Here is a 20,206-nt window from a genome sequence, read left to right as displayed (position 1 = left end):
ATATTCTGCGGCCTAAAGCTCATGGCACGGTGCGAGAACGCGCGCGCGGAGAAAGCGAAACAGTACGCAGACAAGCATGCAGACGCGCAGTCGGTCGCTGCGAATCTGCGCGATCGCTGCATTGAGGCTTCTTTCTATTAAGCTCCATTTAGTTATACAAACACTATAAGAACATATTTCACATAGTTTGCTCTCAGCGTTTACCTACCTTTCACGCAAGAAGCCGGTTCGGGAGACTCCATTGCGGCGACCGCGCGCAGTGGCGTTCACTGTACGTATTCGGTAAAGAGATAGCGTCTGTAAACGATTGTGTGCTTTCAGTTTGCCCAATATTATTATTTAGACAGTAAACAACTTCTCTCGTTTCGAAAGTACTTACGGAAATGTCCGAGAGAGCTCGCACGTGGTGTTTTCAGTGAGCGCTGACAGCAAAACCTATGAGGAGCGCTCCGCGTGATCCCTCATACTACGCCATCGAGGCGCTTCCGATAGATGGCGACTCCGTAACTCCTCGCCGCCAATATCGACATAGTTTTCTTGGTGAGCGGTAAATGTGTTCTTACACGTCCGCCGCGTGATAGGCAGGTCAGGTCGAACCCTTTACCTCCACTGTGACCGGCACCGACCAAGGCGTGTTTTAGAGCTGTTCATCGGCTCATCGCTCTCGATGCCTAATAAGCACCAACCTCTTATGAGCACTGGGTCACTCTGCCGGGAAAGTTTGCGCGGGGCTACTCGTAAATCACGTTGCGAGCATCCCACCATCGCAGACAGTGGACCCGCTAACACAGGATTGACCACCCGTCAGTTAGCGAAGACCTCCCCTCTTCCGCAACAAAAACACGCAAATTCAAGGAAATTTTGGAATGTAGATGACGCAAAGCTTGTTTTAATAAGAAGTGGTGGTAACTAATGACATGCGTGGTGGTCTTGGGTTGCCGCTCTACGTCAAGGACGAGGGCGATGTGGATTGCTTGTGGAGAGAACTATAATTATGAGAAAAGGTGAAAAGTATATGACACATATCTATAGCATGCCACAACACCTGTGTAACAGTGGCACGTAACCATTCGAGGGGACTGGCCACGAATTAGCACATTCCCAGTGGCCCGAGAATGACATAGCTCAAATATCGAAAAGATAGAAAAACCAATGAGGTCATTGAATACAGTGCGTTGCTCCATCAAGAGGTTTGTGGGATTTAGAGTCACCTATGAGCCGTCAATGTATATGCACATGTCGTAAATTATTGTTTGGTCACGCACAATCTAGGTGTGCTTACTGGCGCTACATTGTTGGTCATAATTACGTGTTATATAACATAATGACGGGTCAACTGAGTGGCACATACCCAGTTGACCAAGGAAAGGCTGTAGCAGCTATAATATGCCTTTTTATATTATGCGTTATTGCCATAAGAGGACCGTGTGCTTTAGAGATACCTATATGAGCGGACAAAGTACGAATGTTATGGTGTTATGCCGTGATTGATTGACATTTTGTTTTGCAGAAAGGGAGTCTGCTCTCTGGCAGTACTCTTTCGGTCAAAATTAAAAGCTACAAATGTCGTCTGTTCGACGAGAAAACTTACTTACGTACGTACTTGCACAAAACGCCGTAGAGGTGATCAAAGAAAAGTTCGATTTAACGGGTGGCCGTTCATGTGAGAAGCCGGACTTGTATCCCTTATTTAACATTGCTCGGCCGCCATGCCTCATGGTCTGCTAGGCACAATGAATCAATTATGTGTCTATGAGCGAACAGTTCCTAGTCGCCGAACTCTTGTAAGTCTTTATTTCTTTCATTCATAGTTCATCGTCCAATGTTTAGCCGGCTCTTGTGCTAAGTATTCAATCAATCAACTAATCAATCAGCCCATCGTATTTCATTAGTAGTAAAAAATAAATCGACAGATTTGAAGGAGGCCTCAGAGCAAAAGGCAGCATGGGGACCTCCTGTCAGATATGGATATGGATATGGAATAGATATGGAGCACAGCTGCAGTATTTTAGAAGATACCGGGAGTCAGAATATTAGAAGAAAGAAAAGCAGTGAAAAAACAATGCTCATAACAAAAAGCAACGAATACACTATAAAAATTGAGTGTGTTAGGTACTGATATGGAATTATTCCAACTCCTTTTTGCAAATTTGAGGGAAAATGTTTAATGTGTGATCGGAGGCTATTCCACAATGACGAATAAATGAAATAAGCTTTTATTTCTGAAACAGTGCTCCCGAGCGTAATGATAAGACAGTAAAACAAGCAGTACGCCTTCCGTATATCGAGGGTATTGAAGGCAACATTTATTTTAAGACATTCTATAGCTGGGGGCGCCTTCCACCAGCTTTCTGACCAATTCTATTTAACAGCACTCACGTTAGTGCTAGCATACATTCCAGTCATTCCGCGTAGTTGCATACTGAATACGTAAAAAGCGCCACTAGAGAGTGATATGGCAACGGTCGCTGCCTCCACAGAGTTGCCAGAAAAATTACTGGAGGAATATCTGGCTCTAGTGTCTACGCTAGCCGTAAGCATGGCGCTTCAGCCAGCAAAGGAGCCATGGACAGTGCGTGCATTTGCCTAGCTCTGGCCCTTCTGGCTTCGACCAACATTGTTAAATTGTAACTTGGTCACATTCAACAAAGTTTTGCGTCATAATTGCAACAATTAGGAAACATTATACATGTGCGGAGTGTCTTGCTGCTTTCACGCTTTTAGAAAAATGTTACTGCCTGGATAATTTAGCTCAATAGGGGCACAGAAATCGTGATGCGTAAAGATGACAACAACGTCTGAAGCCACAAGCACAGATTTAAGAGAAATCCATGCATTGTATACCTATCGTTCTCACGGTAGGTGAGAACGATAGGTATACTTGGTATACCTGTCATATATACTCTCTGGTAAATTTAGCTGAAGATTTTACGGCTGGCTAGTAATATCAAAGATTAGGCGCTCGTGGAAAGCGCTTGTGTGCTTTCCCCATTGTATTTGCATCAGACTATGGGCAACCCAAACCTACGTATCTACAGCTGAAATCATAGCGGTGTCCTCTGGCATCTTTATCCCTTCGCAAGCAGTCGGAACAATCTGAATGCATACTGCTGAATCACTTACGCGGGAACTGGAAAATGATAAATTTTAGGCAAGTGTTAATACTACACGAGTCCTAGATGGATGCAGCCATCTTAGTTGTAAATTGATAGAGACGTCAGGGCGCACCTGCTTCTATCCGTCGGTTAAGTCGGGGGAATGGGGTAGACTTGGTGGTGATGACGATTTCTGTTGGTCTTCCCTTCGAAACGGGGCTGCCACAAATGGTCACCTAGCCTGCTTAAGCTAATCAAGTATTTTATGCATGCAAAGGAGTATATAATTTTACCCATCTTTTCCTGATCTTCTGCCTCTTTAAAACCTGCATCTCTACATTACACAGTTCGCATGCCTGTAAGGACTCCGGTTCTGTCAATCTCTTCTCTGCCTTGTGTCCACTAATACTGAAAAAGTATCTTGCTTATCTCGTCTGGTGACCCTGCAGTTCATGCTTCCATTCGCTTTGAATCGCAGTGCTTCTGGGAGATGGACGTTACCAACGGGTCTCGCTGGTGAATACCTTCGCATTCCATTAGGCTCTGCTGAGTAGTCTCCGAACCTTTGCTGCTGCAGAAGCGCGCTTCACAATGCCCTGTATATTTGTTCCGGTATGTTTTCGTTTCCAAGCAGCCAGCTCGGGCATCAAATGACAAGCAACTGCGCTTAGTATTACTGTACAGATTTTTAGTCCGCATGTCTTTCTTGCCGTTTTTGTAAATCTCCATGGTCTCTTTACTTCCATCCGTTCAGTCCGACTCGCCATCTCTGGTACACTTTCTTTTGGATTACTCCGCGTTGTCTATCTGCCCTTTCAGTTACTCTGTATTTTGTTCGCAACTTTTTTGACCTCTTCTTTCATTCCTTGTCCACATTTTTGAGGCACGGGTATATCTGTGCATTTCTTTTCGTCCATGTTCCCGAGTCTTTCTTCCAATGTAATTCTACCTCTGAGGTTCTCTGACTCCAAAAAAGTGGCCCAACCCATTTCATCCTGTACTGTCATATTCGTTATCCGCCAGAGTCAATCAGTCCACCAATATTTGGTTTACTTCCGACCCCGACAAGACCTCTGACTTGAATCACAGAATGGCATTTGCGAACATTCCAGCCAACAAAAAGGAGCTCTGGTTCTCACATATAAGGATAAAGCGGGTAGTGCCGCACGATGCTTGTCTTGAAGAAAAGAAAGACTTTAGAATGAAAGAAAGGCAAGTATGCCGCTTATTCAACACGCCTAATGGGTTCCCATCAGCGTGATTGCCGCATACCCTGATTGGCTGTCTGCCCTTCGCGTTTCCATCACGCGTAGGGGGCGCGGTTGCACTTAATAACACATGCTGAACGGCGCGAGCTAATCAATTTTCACTGTGGCCGCTTGCGTCGCAGGGAACCGTATGCAGCCCTTCTACCCTCCCTCTCCCTTAAAGGATCTATAGGCATGTTCAATAAAAGAATATTTGTCCTTGATGGACGTCGCCCGCATAATTCTTAACCTATTTTCTCGCCTTATGTCAACACAGGAGTTCGCTGAAATAATGGATGATAAGTAACGCTCCGAAAAACTTCATCAGGGCAACGGAAGTGCATCTTCTGTATTCGTGAACGAACAGAAACGCGAAGAAACTGACAATGTTTCGTGCCTGCGTGCGTGCGTGCGTGTGTGTGTGCGTGTGTGCGTGTGCGCGTGTGCGCGTGCGTGTGCGTGCGTGTGTGTGTGTGCGTGTGTGTGTGTGTGTGTGTGTGTGTGTGTGTGTGTGTGTGTGTGTGTGTGTGTGTGTGTGTGTGTGTGTGTGTGTGTGTGTGTGTGTGTGTGTGTGTGTGTGTGTGTGTGTGTGTGTGTGTGTGTGTGTGTGTGTGTGTGTGTGTGTGTGTGTGTGTGTGTGTGTGTGTGTGTGTGTGTGTTTGTGTTGGAAGTCTGGGGGCCTTAATGCACCGCAAGATGTTTCTGGGAAGGAAGACAGGAAAAAAAGAAGGAGAAGACAAAGACGCAGTGAAGCTCGTGAATGAACATGAAGGCTATATATACAGGACTTGCCGGTCATCATAAAAGAACCCAAATTTGACGGTTTATTGCTGTTATTAAATCTACGTACCCAGCAGAAAATTTTATTGCTGAACCATATTTATTAGTGTCGTTCTTTCACAATGTCCATTCACATGTGTCATAATAGAGGCAATGAGAGGGAAAGGAGGGCATTCGTGGTTTTTGACTCAGTAATAAGACATATTTCATTCCTGTCGGTGTAAGAATAACAGCAGGAAGTTTGGAATTCGTTCGTCCGTCTCCCTGCAGCCATTTTGTTATGTTCTAAAAGATTAATTATAGGATTTTCGCATGGTGCTTCCTTCCTTTCTCGTTTTTCGCCCCTCATTTAGTGCTTGAGGTGGTCGACTTAATTATGTGACAGGTAGAGTGAATTCACGAAACGTGTTGTTCGTAGGAGCTGCAGTCTAACAACGCGCACGCTCACTCTCACTTTGTTTACTATCACAATTGACTATTCTCTCTCTTCGTACTAGTTAGCGCAGAAAAAGGTGCGCGCACCTTTTTCTGTTCAGAGCTCAAGTTGTGCAGGTGCATGGTTCTTTGTATTACAATATATATATATATATATATATATATATATATATATATATATATATATATATATATATATATATATATATATGGTTGATTTATCAATAGAAACCTACTCTGCAATATGTGCTCATTTTTCTTTTCTGTCTTGCAGGCAACGGTTTTTAGAGCGAAGCTCCTAGGCGCCCGTTTCTGCGGTGAGCGTCGGCGTTCCCCGCGTAACCGAGCGAACGAGCACAGCAAAAGGTGAGAGTGAACGCGGCGCGCAGCGGAGGAGAAAGAAATGTGGCGAGAGAGAATATACGCGAGGAGAAAAGCAAAGGGGAGGGTGCAACGAAACCGTGAAGGAAAAGGCGGAGGCGGGTAGGGCGAAAGCGTGCGAAGAAAAGCGTAGCGCGGCGACGGTTTCTACGAGACGGCGCCAGAGTAGCGCGCGTCGTCCGGGCGGTTTGCCGGCGGCGGCTTCTGCGAATCGCGCCCACGAGTAACCCACGCGCTGGCCACACGCATTGGCTGTCGCGGTATCCAAATTATCGAGGAAGTGACGCCACACTTCGCTCCTTTCGCAACGTGCCGCACGAGACAGGCTGTCCGCGAAATGAAAACATGTACAGAACTGCTGTCAAATTTCGCATTAGGGAGTATCGCAAAGGTCGGTGAATTGCTTATTTCGCGGTACTTCATGTGTCCTTTCTTGAAGTAGCATCTGCATACGAGATGGGTGCATGAACAGGAAAGAATATGGTCGAATTGACTTGTCGGCTTGAAAATCCGCCTGCCTCATTTCTATAAAGGCTTACTGGCCTGTCTGATCTTGCGTGGGTCTGGGCTGAGCCAGATCAACTACACGTGGTCAGGTTGGCTCAGCTCGGCTCACTAGCAACGTATATCTATCTCATGACGGACTGGTAAGCTTGGTTGTTCGCAGCTATAGCAATGCAAAACTGCCGGCGCTGTTCGCGCGCTCTGTCATCTCGTCTCGACGCAGGCTCCCTTTGAAAATCTTAGCTCGTCGAGGACATGTTCGCGAAAACACTGTCGAGTGTTGCTTTTTCAGCCGGACTATTGACTCACCCCATCACGCGTGAGCCCACCGACGTCGGGTTCATATTTACGAAGGTATAGTTGCGCTTCAGCCATACTTGATTTAAATTATATACTTTTAACAGCCCAACCGAGCTAGCATCACAGTGACACGGCCAGCAGCCAGCAGACGCAGACCCAAACCTCCTCACTGAAACGTGAGAGGCTGTGATATCCAAGCCGGACCTCGTCGACCAGCGCCATCTCGTCGCCCAGGCATGGCGGGCGGCCCCGGCCGGAGGGTCGCCAGAATAAAAGAGCCTCCCACCTCGAGTTACAAGTCGCTGTTTCAATAAAGGTTCATTTATTCATTCATTCATTCATTCATTCATTCATTCATTCATTCATTTATTCATTCATTCATTCATTCATTCATTCATTCATAACATTTATAACTATATGTGTGCAACGTCGCTTATCTGCATGGGCAAGCTTTACCCCCGTCCAAACGCTTGAACACGGACGCAAAAGACAGCTGCACTATGCACAACATAATAAATTTGAGAAATTTTGTCAAATGGAACGAAATTTCTTTTTCGCGTTCCCTGGAGAGAAGCGAATCTGCTGGACCTGCTCCTCGTTAGTTTTGATGGTCAGGTACCTGGGAGCTGGTGCACAGGAAGCACGAAGCATTAATGAATCATCGTTCTCACTTTTGGTAAAAGCAGTTGTCTATATCGTTATATCAAATCAATACAACACTAAACCTTTACCGCCTCGCCAATCTCTTTAATTGGGACAGCAATTATGTGGACATTGCAGGCGAATTTTTGACGTCAGCGTCGCGCATAATGTTCCACACACACACACACACACACACACACACACACACACACACACACACACACACACACATATATATATATATATATATATATATATATATATATATATATATATATATATATAGAGAGAGAGAGAGAGAGAGAGAGAGAGAGAGAGAGAGAGAGCAAGCTTTAATGATATGCTGGAGTTGTTAGCGTGGCTGTTCGCCTGACATGCTACTCACAGTGCTGGGTGATATAACAAGCACTTTACAGCACACACGTGTGTGTGTGTGTGTGTGCTGTAAAGTGCTTGTTATATCACCCAGCACTGTGAGTAGCATGTCAGGCGAACAGCCACGCTAACAACTCCAGCATATCATTAAAGCTTGCTCTCTCTCTCTCTCTCTCTCTCTGTAAGCTCCGTTTTCTTTTTGTGAGTGTGTGAAACAATTTACTGGGTCTCCAAATTAACGAAGCAGCAGCGACTACCGTGAAAACGCTAGCCAGCTTGCCTCCTTGTTCACCACGTCTCTTCTTTTTTCTTTCTGTCCTTTCCTCTTCTTTCTTGCTTTATCTGTGTATTTTGTTTAGAAAGCTGCACTGACCCACCTCATAGCTAGTGATGTATTTAAACCTCGAATGGAAAACACAAGCTCACCCTTCCCCTCCATCAACGCCAAGCTCGTAAGGAGTGCCTGACCTGCCTTCCCTATCCTCCGCAGATGGAGTGGAGGGGGGGAAAGGACGAGTTCGGTCCACGAAGTTTACTCTACCTCTCTCTTGGACGCAATTTCAAGGCAAAAACAGGAAAGAAAGAAAGTTCGCCCTAGCAAGTGCAATCTTTATGTCCTCACTTTTCGGTGCTGAACGACCCTTAGTTATGGAAGAACAATGCCAAAAATTTTGAGGCGGGTCATCGTCACAGCCCGGCGCTTGCAGAGCACCGTCGTTTCAATTATGCACGTGTCCTCACTCCGAAGTTCCCTAATCCAACGGTCTTTGTTTTCAAGAACCGACGAGAGAAGCTGGGGGCTGATGTCGGCTGGGCTCCTTTAATAGTCGGGATGCGAACTTTGTCTGGTGGGCTCATTATCTTAGCTAGAAAAGCATCGCAAGGAAATGACAACGCGTAAGAATGCAAGCACCGGTGCAGCAACGTTGGTTCTTCCGGTCGGTCTTTGATGTATTTGCAATCTTCTTTCCCTCCCCTGAAGCGGTTCTGAACGTCGCGGTGAGTGGAGCACCGAACTTTTCAATGCAGATGCACCAAGTGTGCAACCGCTAGCGAGAGAGTAAAGTTTCTTATCTACATGGCAACGCCGCACGGCAGTCTAACCTGAGAGTCCGACGCGCGATTTCAGTTTGAAAGTAAAAAGAGAAAGGTAGCACCGGATTGGGGTAAAATCAAGAAGCTTGGAACTAGCGCCCTGTATAAACGGCACTCTTCCGCGTACTCGTGAATACGTACGACGTTCGCTCATTGCGTCCTGTTTAAAGCAGTGAAGAACTGTGGCAGGATTGATAGCATACTCGACAACAATATTAATTAACGCAAGATAATTTGCCGCATTTAAATCTATAATTGTTAACCAAACAACAATTATTCTCAAGTGCACCTTATTCTAAACAAACACAAGAATGCAGGATCATTGCTTCCTTTGCCTTGTTCCATATCAAGTGCATCCTCTTGTTGTATAACAATTTTTAATTATGGTGTTTCACGCGCCAAAACCACTTTTCTGATTATGAGGCACGCCGAAGTGGAGGACTCCGAAAATTTCGACCACCTGGGGTTCCTTAAAGTGCACCTAAATCTAAGTACACGGGTGTTCTCGCATATCGCCCCCATCGAAATGCGGCCGCCGTGGCCGGGATTCAATCCCGTGACCTCGCGCTCAGCAGCCCAACACAATAGCCACTGAGCAACCACGGCTGGCTTGTTGTATAACGTGACCGATTTCTCGTCCTCGACTGAGTAGATGACACGGATAATTTTTGAAGACCTAGCAGTGAAACTTTGTCAGCTGGTAAACCTTGTAAGGTGATAATGTTCATTACCTATCTCTTTAGGATTAAGTCTTCGTTGCTCGAAGCAGATTTGTGTAGGATATAAACAATGGGGAACAATTTAAAATTACTAAGCGTAAGCTCTTGAGCAACGATGCATCGGAAACATACACGCGAAATTTGAAAGGGACAACCCTTGATGAAATCAGTGGATCTGACAGTGCTATATTTACTGCGTCTAAGCACTTCAGCGTTTGTTAGAGGAAAGTAGTAAATTGTGGCCAAAAAAAATACTGAAGTTGGACATCAAACTGACCATACATATATAAGCTGTGAAATAACATCGTCTTACGTATCCTAATTTGGCGATGTTCTTGATGATCACAGTCGTTCACCGGCACTGAGAAGCTAGAAAAATGTGTCAAGTACTTTTTTATTGATATGATATAAGGAGATGTTGGCGCACAATTTAAGGCGCCGGCTACTCCTTAGCTCTTGAATGGATCTAGCCTACAACAACATACAGGGTTCAAGAATACATATCAAATAACCTTTTCATACAAGTACCAGAACTTGTAAAGCAAGATTTTCACAGTAACACTATGACGTAACAAATACACGGTACATACAATATACAAGTTAAATGGCTTCACAGTTCTCTAGAAGACAGTCTCAAAAATACAACTGGCACTCTCGCCTAATAATAGTTTCTAGTCAGCGATTGTACATAGATCGCGTAAATGCACTATCACATATAATCACAACAGAACAGTCCACATAACATAATCCACAAACACATACCTATATACAGCGACATTGAAATGACAAGAACATTAAAAGCGTTAATAACGGCCCACAATGCCGCTTTCTTCGAGAAAAGCTTTTAGTGCTTTTAAACCGCTCTTCTGCAAGGCCGTTGTTGGCCAAGGACCCAAAAGTTTCTTTCAACTGAAAGGTCTGCGGTCTAATGCATTTACGGTTGATTTAAGTTGGTGTCTTTGTGTGTCGTGATGTGGGAAATCAGAAGGAGGTGATGTTTATCTTCATCTATAAATCCACAACCACATTCGGGGGTTTCCGCACAGCCAATTCTAGGTAAGAAATGTTTTGTGTAGGCAGTGCCTAGCCTTTCGATGAATAAGGGTTTCCATGTTTCTGTCTAATGACAATAGAAATCTGAACTCAATAAACGGATAAATATGATACAAATTCGAGATCTTCGAATACTGGTCAAACCACGTATTTCTATACATCTTGAAAGACGTTGTCCTTATAATGCAGCGTAATCCATTATTTGAAATTGGGAGCGGAACGACATCACCTTTGAGGTGCGCTTGTCGTGCTGCTACATCGGCTGCTGTGTTTCCAGGAATGTTACGATGCCCTGGTATCCACTGGAATACTATTTCATGCTTCGCTTGGCTTGCCTTTGTGAGGTCTTTAAGTGTTGCGTATATTTACTGTCCCTGACTGTTTTTCCTTTTGTGCTGCAGATTGATGTTGGAGCCGCCTGTGAATCGCTAAAAATTATCCATTTTTGTGCATCTCTTACTGACGTTGCAAATTTTGTCGCACGTAGGATTGCGAATAGTTCAGCCGTTGGGGACATGTCACACGAGATAACTTAAATGATTCTTGAGGTGCGGTATAATCAATGCTGAAGTTGAAGATGTTGCTGTACTGGAGCCATCTGTTTAGACGTGTCTATACCCTTAATACCGCATATATCTGCTAAAGTCCTAATTGCTGAGCAGCTTGAATGAACATGTCTCTTTTTATGAATATGTCGTCTACTGACAATTCGATTTTTGGAAGTGTAAGCAGCCACAGCCATGGAGTATATTCGACGTCTGAGTTTCAAAATTCATTTCTTGGCAATATATGAGATTTTCGCGAATTTCTTCATAAACATAACTTCTATCTCATTTCATTATGTCTAGAGCCAATGGGTAGCTTTTATGCTGTGTTTGAAGACGGAAATAATGTCGGCATGTTCCTGTAATTCTCATAAATGGAAACGGTGATTGGCCAGCCTCAGCTGTTACAAGACAGCTAGAAGACGCTCGTGGAACGCCTAGACATATGCGTAGTCTCCTAGCCAGAAGTCTTAGAAGTCGCTCTTCTGACGCGTGTAAAAGTCCATGTAAGATGGGCCCGGAATAAGCAATTTTTGTCGTAATAATGCATTGTAAACAGTCAGCATGGACGATAGTGATCCGCCCAATGACGTGCCTGCAAAGTCTACGAAGTACAGTCACTATCGCATTGACCTCGTTTTCTAGTTTTTTTTTTTTGTGGTGTGCCCAGGATAGCTGCCTATTAAGTATTATGCCAAGAAGTTGATGCTGCGTGACAATCATCAGAGGATGTCCTTCCAGATTCAGAGTAAAATTTTTTAACTGCCCCGAGTGAAAGGCAATACAGCTGTGTTAGCGTGGGATAGAACCACTCCTCTCTTTCTCAAAAATTGGTTAATGAGATTTATGCCACCTTGGAATGCCTTCTAAAGAATTGAGCATTAGACCCAGATGTACAAATGCCGACATCATCTGCATACAGTGAAAATATTAACTGGGATGGCAGTCTTCTTGCTGAATCAGCCATGTCGCAGTTAAAACTAAAAGGGCTGAGTCCCTGTGGCACTCCCCGTTTGACAACATGTTCAGCACTCTTTCCTTCACCCGTCTGAACAAATATTTTGCAACCTGATAAAAATTCAGAAATCCATCGCAAAGACCTGCCAGACAGTCCAAGTTCCAACATACTTAGCAGAACGTGAACGTGACTAACAGTGTCAAATGCCCTCTTGATGTCTAGGAATACTGCTATAGTCATGTTTCCACGTGCGCGCTCGTGTTCCACACAGGTTACTATAACCAATATTGCAACCATTGCTCATCTCTGTTTTCTAAAGCTTGCCAAGTGGTTGGACAACACACCCGTTTCATTACACCACCATTTAAGTCGCGCGTCAATCATTTTCTCCATTACTTTGCATAAACAACTTGTCAAGCTAACTGGGCGGGAGGATTCAAGGCACAAGGGCGTCTTACCCGGTTTTAAAATTGGGATGATTTGATTGACTTTCCAAGAGTCAGGTTTTTCTATCCATAGATTATTATAGATGTTTAAGAGAGCATTTTCACCTGTCGGCCCGAGGTTTCTTAGCATATTGTACGTAATTCTGCCCGGCCCAGCAGCAGACTTTTGGCTACATGATGCAATTGCACATTAAAGCTCGCTTACTGTGAAACATGATCTAATTGAGGATGTTGTGCCCAATAGCAAGCAGTAACTTTCTGCTTAGCTAACACTACTGAATTATCGAATTCTGCACATTGTGATGAAAAAGCAGGTCTGGAAATAAGTTCGCAAAATTCATCTGCAACTGTTATCTCACATGTGTGCCGAGCTACAGCAAAAGCACGAAATGGGAAGCTCTGTGTTACAGGTCCGCTTAAAGAACAAATTACTAGAAAAATTCGTGGGCCAGACATGTGAGGAGACAGCGTGCCGCAGAAATCGCACCAGCGCCGTTTGCCTAAATTTTCCATGCGTCTGCGCAATATATTGGGAATTTTCTAAGCCTTTTTGCATGCTTCTAAACTTCCGCTCCGTCGGTAAGCTCTTTCGGATCGGCGTCGGATGGCTCTTAGGTGTGCATACTCTCCATCAACTGCAACATAATATTTTGGAATTGAGACCTTCTTTGTGCATGCGTTCACATTAACTTGCAAAAGTTCAGTAAATGTTTCCACTGTTGCACGTTGATTAATTTGATCCGTTAGGCGGTACCGAAAAGCTTTCCAGTTGGTTAGTCTTCTGTAACGCCTTGTATCATAGTGCATGCTAGGGTGATTTACAAGGATGGGAAAATGATCACTTGCACGATTTTTCATATCTGTTGTCCATCCCACACCATTCACTAGATCATGCGAACACAGGGTAACATTTATGCAGCATAAATAATTATATCCACGAATTATTGTTGGCTATCCATCGTTTAAAATAATCAAGTTGCATTTATCTATGGCGCACTCAATAGCATTACCACGTGCATCACAATGATCACTGCCCCATGTTGCGTGCATTGAAGGCTCCACATATAAATACATTAGAAGGAGCTATTTTGAAGATATCAACTAGCGCTTCCACTGAAATACGGTTTGAAGGTCGTAGTTTGAAGCATAAAATTGGACGTCATAAAGTAGATCTTTTAGAATATGACAGGGTATTAAACAAACATTTTCAGTTTTACGTCATTTTCTACCATTAGAAACAACTGTTGTCGCTAGAGGTGTCTTTTAGGCAGTCATAGCTTGCTAGAGACTTTCTCTTCGACACCGCAAGATGCAGCGAAGACAAAGTAAATGTGGAGACCACGTGTCAATAGCTTCACTGACGAGAATTGCTCTGTGACGCTGCACAGAAAACACCTCCTTCGCGCGCTCCTGAAATCATCGCCTTGATTCATCGACCAGGGCAAGATTTTTTAAGGGTTTTTTTTTATGATCCCGCAGAACGGGGTAACAAGAAGTTTCGAACGATAACAACAGAAAACATTTTCCACGTGATCTCGCTCAGATAACGAAGAGCTGTTTACTCTACAGCATCGCGACGCCAGTGTGTAACGCACGGTGCCTCATCTGAATCGACAAATATTGGCAAACTGAAAATTCTTCAATTTTCGCAAGGACAGCAAACATCGTCATCATTTCGATTAGCACGTGCACACACGTGGGGCGAGAAAACGTGCGACGCGGGAAACCAAACGGGAAAAAAAAGCATAAAGTAACATATCCAAACGTATGAAGTGAGTGCCCAATACTTCCACGAAAGCACTGTTTTCGAAATATGAAAAAAATGCTCCGCAGGAATTACGCGCCGGTATGTGAAGCAGAACGCGAAAACAAGATCACAAAATAGGAACCAACGACTTCTTTAGTCGACGTCCTTTCAAAATACCTTTTTTTTTTCCATTTTGTAGGAAATGTTTGGCGAAACGTTATGCAGCAACGATTGATTGCTGTGAGCTTAGGTGGGCGACGTGCAGCGACGTTTGCACAGGTCGCCGAAAATAGGTGACACGCGTATCTTCTCACACCAGCGTGCCCCGTCTAGTTGGTGGAGATTAATTATCATTCCTCACTCAAGTCAATCTGGCTCACAACTACGAGGTGACTTGAACACCGACAGCCTGTCACATGCGTTCAGCTCAGCGATTCGTTCGCCCTTCTTTTGAATAGCGCTCTTCAGACACAGGTAATGCGTTGCTCCGGCTCAGAGAAAAACAGGCCCTACAATGAGTCAGGGGCCAGCGAATAATGACGTCAGTGTGCAACGTTCGAATCCGTCCATAAAGCTGACATCTTCCTCTTCCCCACATCTAAAACAACCTCCCCCAACTTGTGGCGTAAACGACGCGAAACAATATCTATACCAGAAGACACGACCAGAAGAAAACAGCATTTCAAGAGCGAGCGAATCGAATAAAATGTTTTGATAGATGGATATCGACTGTTGTTTTGCTGCCAGTAATGCCGCTCATTTGCAGTACACCTAAAGTATTTATCTGGCTTATGGGGCATTGCACTGTAAAACAGCGATAGAGAGGCATGCTTAGAGTCACTGACACTTTTGGTTAATGCAGTGAGTTCTTTACACAGTGAGATGGCCTCGGTGGTTACCTTGTTGGCGCAGGTCTTTTTTATTGTTATTATTATTATATGGTATTTAGAAGATGTCGCATTTAATTGGCACAGGCTACTCCTTTTCATCTACGGATGTAAAATAAAAGAATAAACCATAATAAAAGATAACGAGGTCTTAATAACACCAATTAAATAAAGTTTATTTCATCATCCTCATCCAGTCACATAAGTAGACTAATGCTACACTAAAACTGAAAGTCAATTCATAAACACTGCAACACAAAGTCCAATCACATATGTGCGCTAAAGTAAACACAAAATCCGATAACATAACTAGACTAAAATCAGGACACATAAGAAATCACGGATTAGATTCATATGAAGGTACATAAAACCAGGTATTGAATTGGACAAAGTCGAGTCCAAAAAAGAAAAGAAAAGCTATAGAATGCGTTTATCACATTTAAACACTCTACTCAATAGTTCCCGAGAATACTGCTCGTTTGAAGGGCCAGTAAGGCTCGTCTTTCCAATGAATGTGCTGGCCAAGGACCTAAGATCTTCCTGAGGCTGAAGGACCTGCTATCTAATGCCACTAAATCACGTGCTAAGCGTTGTCTGCGTGTGTGTCGTGTCGCGGACATTCTACGAGAACACGCTGTACATCCTCATCCGCGTGGCCAAAAGTGCATTCCCGACTATCAGCTCTTTAAAGTTTATGTAGAAAGTTATTTTTGTAGAACATGCGGTACCGCACCGCAGACGGTGAATGAGCATGCCCTGACGGCTAGGAAGTTTTTAGAGATTGCTTGCGCTGCTTTATGACATCCTCACCTAAAGAAATTATGGGGTTTTACGCGCCAAAACCACTTTCTGAGGCACGCCGTAGTGGGCACGCCCACTACGGCATGCCTCAGATGGGGGCGTGCCTCAGTAGGCACGCCCCCATCGAAATGCAGCCGCTATGGCCGGGATTCGATCCCGCGACCTCGTGCTCAGCAGCCCAATACCATAGCCACTGAGCAACCACGGCGTGTGACACCTTCATTTCTTTCGCATCTTTTACATCATGACGAGTATGAAAAAGCCGAGCAACAAGTTAGTAATACTTTACATGTCCATCAACACCATCGCACGCTGTATCATTATGCACATAGCCACCTTCGTAGATGCAAGGCTGGGCAGTATCGAAGATTTATGTATCTTAGATACTATCTTAAGATGCTCTTTGGGTATCTTGTATCTACATCATGATACAATACATGTATCACTATCTGTAACTTCAATACATCATACGAAGTATTGTGTATCTTCAGATACAAGATATACCTATGGCAAAATCCATTAGTACAGCCAGAGTCACTGACATCCGTTAAAATTTATACTGAAGCGACATTTTTATGCTAATTTTTCTAGTAACCGAATGCGTTTGAGAAAATCAAACGTTGTGCGGCACTAAGTATTAATAATGAATACATATTTACTTTTTAATTATACTCGTTAGGTAGAATGTTCCAACCGCAGAATGGAAGTCAAGCCAGTTGCTTATAGCGTATACCATTTTGCTAGAAACTTTGCACCTATAGAACCAGTTCCAAGAAATACAGACAGAACACGTATCGTGTAATGCATCGCTGTTCTGGCTACAGTTCTGCACCCAGTATTTCACAAAGTACAGAAACATATCATCTCGAACATCGATGCACTTCGGTGCACATTTTAAGTACCTCGATTGCACTTTACGAGCACCTACAGTCTAGTCACTCCCACGTCCCATACAGAAGTTCCGCAATAGAATTAGAAGGCGCAAAATGAGGTGCTATAAATTGTCAGCTTTAGCTGAAGACGGCGACAGTGCGGTTTAAACCGTGCTTGACGGCGATAGCACGGTTTAGCGTTGCACTGAAAGCGTCTCAGAACGCTGGCGTGTCGATGAGGCACGAGTTGAGATTAAAGACAAAAAAAAAAGGAAGACGTCGACGTTGGTCAGCGTCCAAATAAATTATTACATAAAGTTATCCTCACGTTCAAACATGGTGTGGTACTTGCACATAGCTGCTCATCACGAAGGCGCACAACGCTGATGCCCGCAGTGAAAGCCAGAACGCTGTGCACGTAACTACATGTACAGAACCGGCTGAGCGTTCACCTTGTTTCGTCACTTTTGGAACAAAACCCACTGCGCTTCTCTGGAGACCTCCTAAAATCCCTTCGCGTAGGCCACGCATGCGTCGCCAATAGCAAGTCGACAACACGCCAGCTACCATGGCGCCAAATGCGTCCGACCGGCGCTAACGCGTATCTCTCTCCTACGTGGGCCTGCTGTTTGAAGTCACGTGACATAAAAGGCGCTAAGAAGTAAAGTTCTACGTGCCAAAGCCACGATCTGATTATAAGGCGCACCGTAGTGGCGTAACTCCGGATTAATTTGACCACCTGGGGTTTTAACGCGATAGCGTTAAGGAGCTCGTGTGGCAGAAAAGCCGGTGTCGTCGGCGTCGGTGTCGGCGTCGGCGTCCGCGGCGTTGGCCGTGAGCGATAAATCCCGGCAGGCACTTCATAAATAAAAAGCAACTTCGAAGATGGGCTGGGTGGGAATCGAACCAGGGTCTCCGGAGTGTGAGACGGAGACGTTACCACTGAGCCACGAGTTCGATGCTTCAAAGCGGTACAAAAGCGCCTCTAGTGAACGCGGTGTTACCTTAGAAACGAGCTGTTTCTAAGGCTCAGGCGTGCGTCGCTTGCTGAGGCGCACATTTCGTTGTCGCGCCGAACGCTGCGTTGCTCGACGCTCACCGCGTCCGATGCGGGGCGCGTAGTCGCTGCGCCGTAGCCCAATACCCCTTGGCGGGTCGACGGGAACGCTGTCGCGTTCCACTCTTGAAGGCGAAGCTTAAGCGTCCTCCAATTTTTTTAGCGCGTACCTAAATCTTACACGGGCGTCTTCGCGTTCAGCCCCCATCGAAATCTGACCGCCGTGGTCGAGATTCGAACTCGCGACCTCGAGCTTAGCAGGCCAACACCAAAGCCACTATGCAACCACGGCGGGTGTGAAAGGCCCAATACGATGTATTATTCCACGGCCGTTGCGTTAAATTCGGTTAATGGGCCACCATTAGAAATTACCTAAATATCGTCACGCAGAATAGTTTAGTGGCTGCCTCAATTAGAGAGCAGCGTGAGAAGCTACACAACGTAACGCGTAGGCTGCTGTTCACCGACGATTACGCTACTCCCTAATGCGAAATTTGAGCGCAGCGTTACACGTGTTTTCATTTCGCGATATATCGGATGGCGCGGAGAATCCTTATCGTACGGCACGTTCAAAACGGAGCGATGTGCAGCGCGACTGTCTCTCTAATCAGGAGATCGCGATAGGCAGCGCGGCAAATCGCCGCGCGACCGGTCGCTCCAGGTACTCTGCGTGTATTCGCGGGCTTCTTTAATGCTCGGCAAAAACACTTTTATGTAGCAAGTATTGAGCACCACAAAGCTGTATCGGCAGTTTCTCGTGTTGCTCGACAATTCTCTGATTGACGCTCTTAATCTAAATTTAATATTTGAGAAACTGATTAATTAATTAAGACTAATGATTTAATTAGGCGGTACGCAAGAAGTAACCTGAGTACCTCCAAGTGACGGCAAACAAGATTACCTTGGTTCTGCCCAGCTGCTTGGCAGTTGCATATTTTAAATCTTGGTGCAAGATAGTTGGGACACCCTGTATAGATTTCTTTGTTTTTTCCTTCGTTATTCTCTGACTGCTAGCTACTCCAACAAAAGTCAGAAAAGTGGTCGCCAGTCTAGGTGCGCTGGTACCGCAAAGGTTGTAGGCTCTGACTTTACCGGTAGAGTGTAGATATATGCTGCCATGGCTTTTATACAAATGAAGCAGCGTGTTTTTGTGACATCTGCGGAATCAAATTTCTGCTACATAAATATAATCAGCCGCGCACACTGAATGGTGTACAGGCACAAATACAGTTACGGTCGCACTCTCGCTTTCTAGGATCTGCATTTCTGTGCTAATCTTGGCTTTCTGTGGTTCACTCGCTAACTGCAAGTGCAAGTCTAGATGTATATATTAACTCCTAGCTCGAAATTGGACAGGTCTAAGGTGGTTGACTGGAAGCGCCTTCAAACCAGAACTTACACGAACCCGGTGCTTCCGGAACCACAACCACATGCTTCCGGAATAATACCCTGATGCCAAATGTAAATTATGTGATGATAGAGTAGCGACGCTAGAGCATATACTCTGGTATCGCGAAATAGTTCAGCGGAGAATTGCGGTCCCCCTGGATGAACTAGGGACGCGGTGGAGAGCCGCACTGACTAGCTCAGTTCTGCAGGAGCAACTTTGGGCGATCCAGCAAACGCGCGGGAAGCTACCGAGAGGGTCTCTTTCCTGTCCCCGGCGAGGCCCAGACATAGGCCATCAATTTGCTGGATATTAAATAAAGTTGTCACACACACACACACAAACAACCCTCTGTTTCGTTCTTATTTCGATGCTGTTAACTGAGCATACTATACCGCTTTCTGCGAACATGTGCCAGGCTGCAAATCGTCCCACTTGCCGCGGTAGCTCAAGGAGCTATGGCGTAGCGCTTCTCGAGCTCGAAGTGGCGTGGGCTCTTTCCCGGTCAGAGCAGCCGCATTTAGATGGGGAGCGAAATGCAAAAACACCCGTGCCGTTAGATTTAAGTGCACCATTGCCAGGTGGCCAAAATCAATCCGTACAGTTCCCCACTTCTGCGTGCCTCATAATCATATCGTGGTTTTGGCACGTAAAATCTCCATGATTTTTTTAGCCGTCCGTCGATATGTCCCCTGCGCCGGGTGAGTCTGCATCCCAAGTGGCCCCTGTAGGTTGCCCAACTGGACTCATGGGCCACACTCGCGCTCTTTGTGGAACCGTCTACGCGGGAGACAGGACTTCACTATTAGGCGTAGAAAATGTGTGATGCCAAAGGATGAGCTAATGTTTAAAAAATAATGACAATAATAATAAAATGACC

This window comes from Dermacentor variabilis, chromosome 2, assembly GCF_050947875.1.
Source record: "Dermacentor variabilis isolate Ectoservices chromosome 2, ASM5094787v1, whole genome shotgun sequence".
Taxonomy (NCBI): domain Eukaryota; kingdom Metazoa; phylum Arthropoda; class Arachnida; order Ixodida; family Ixodidae; genus Dermacentor; species Dermacentor variabilis.
Note: the sequence above shows the minus strand (reverse complement) of the source record.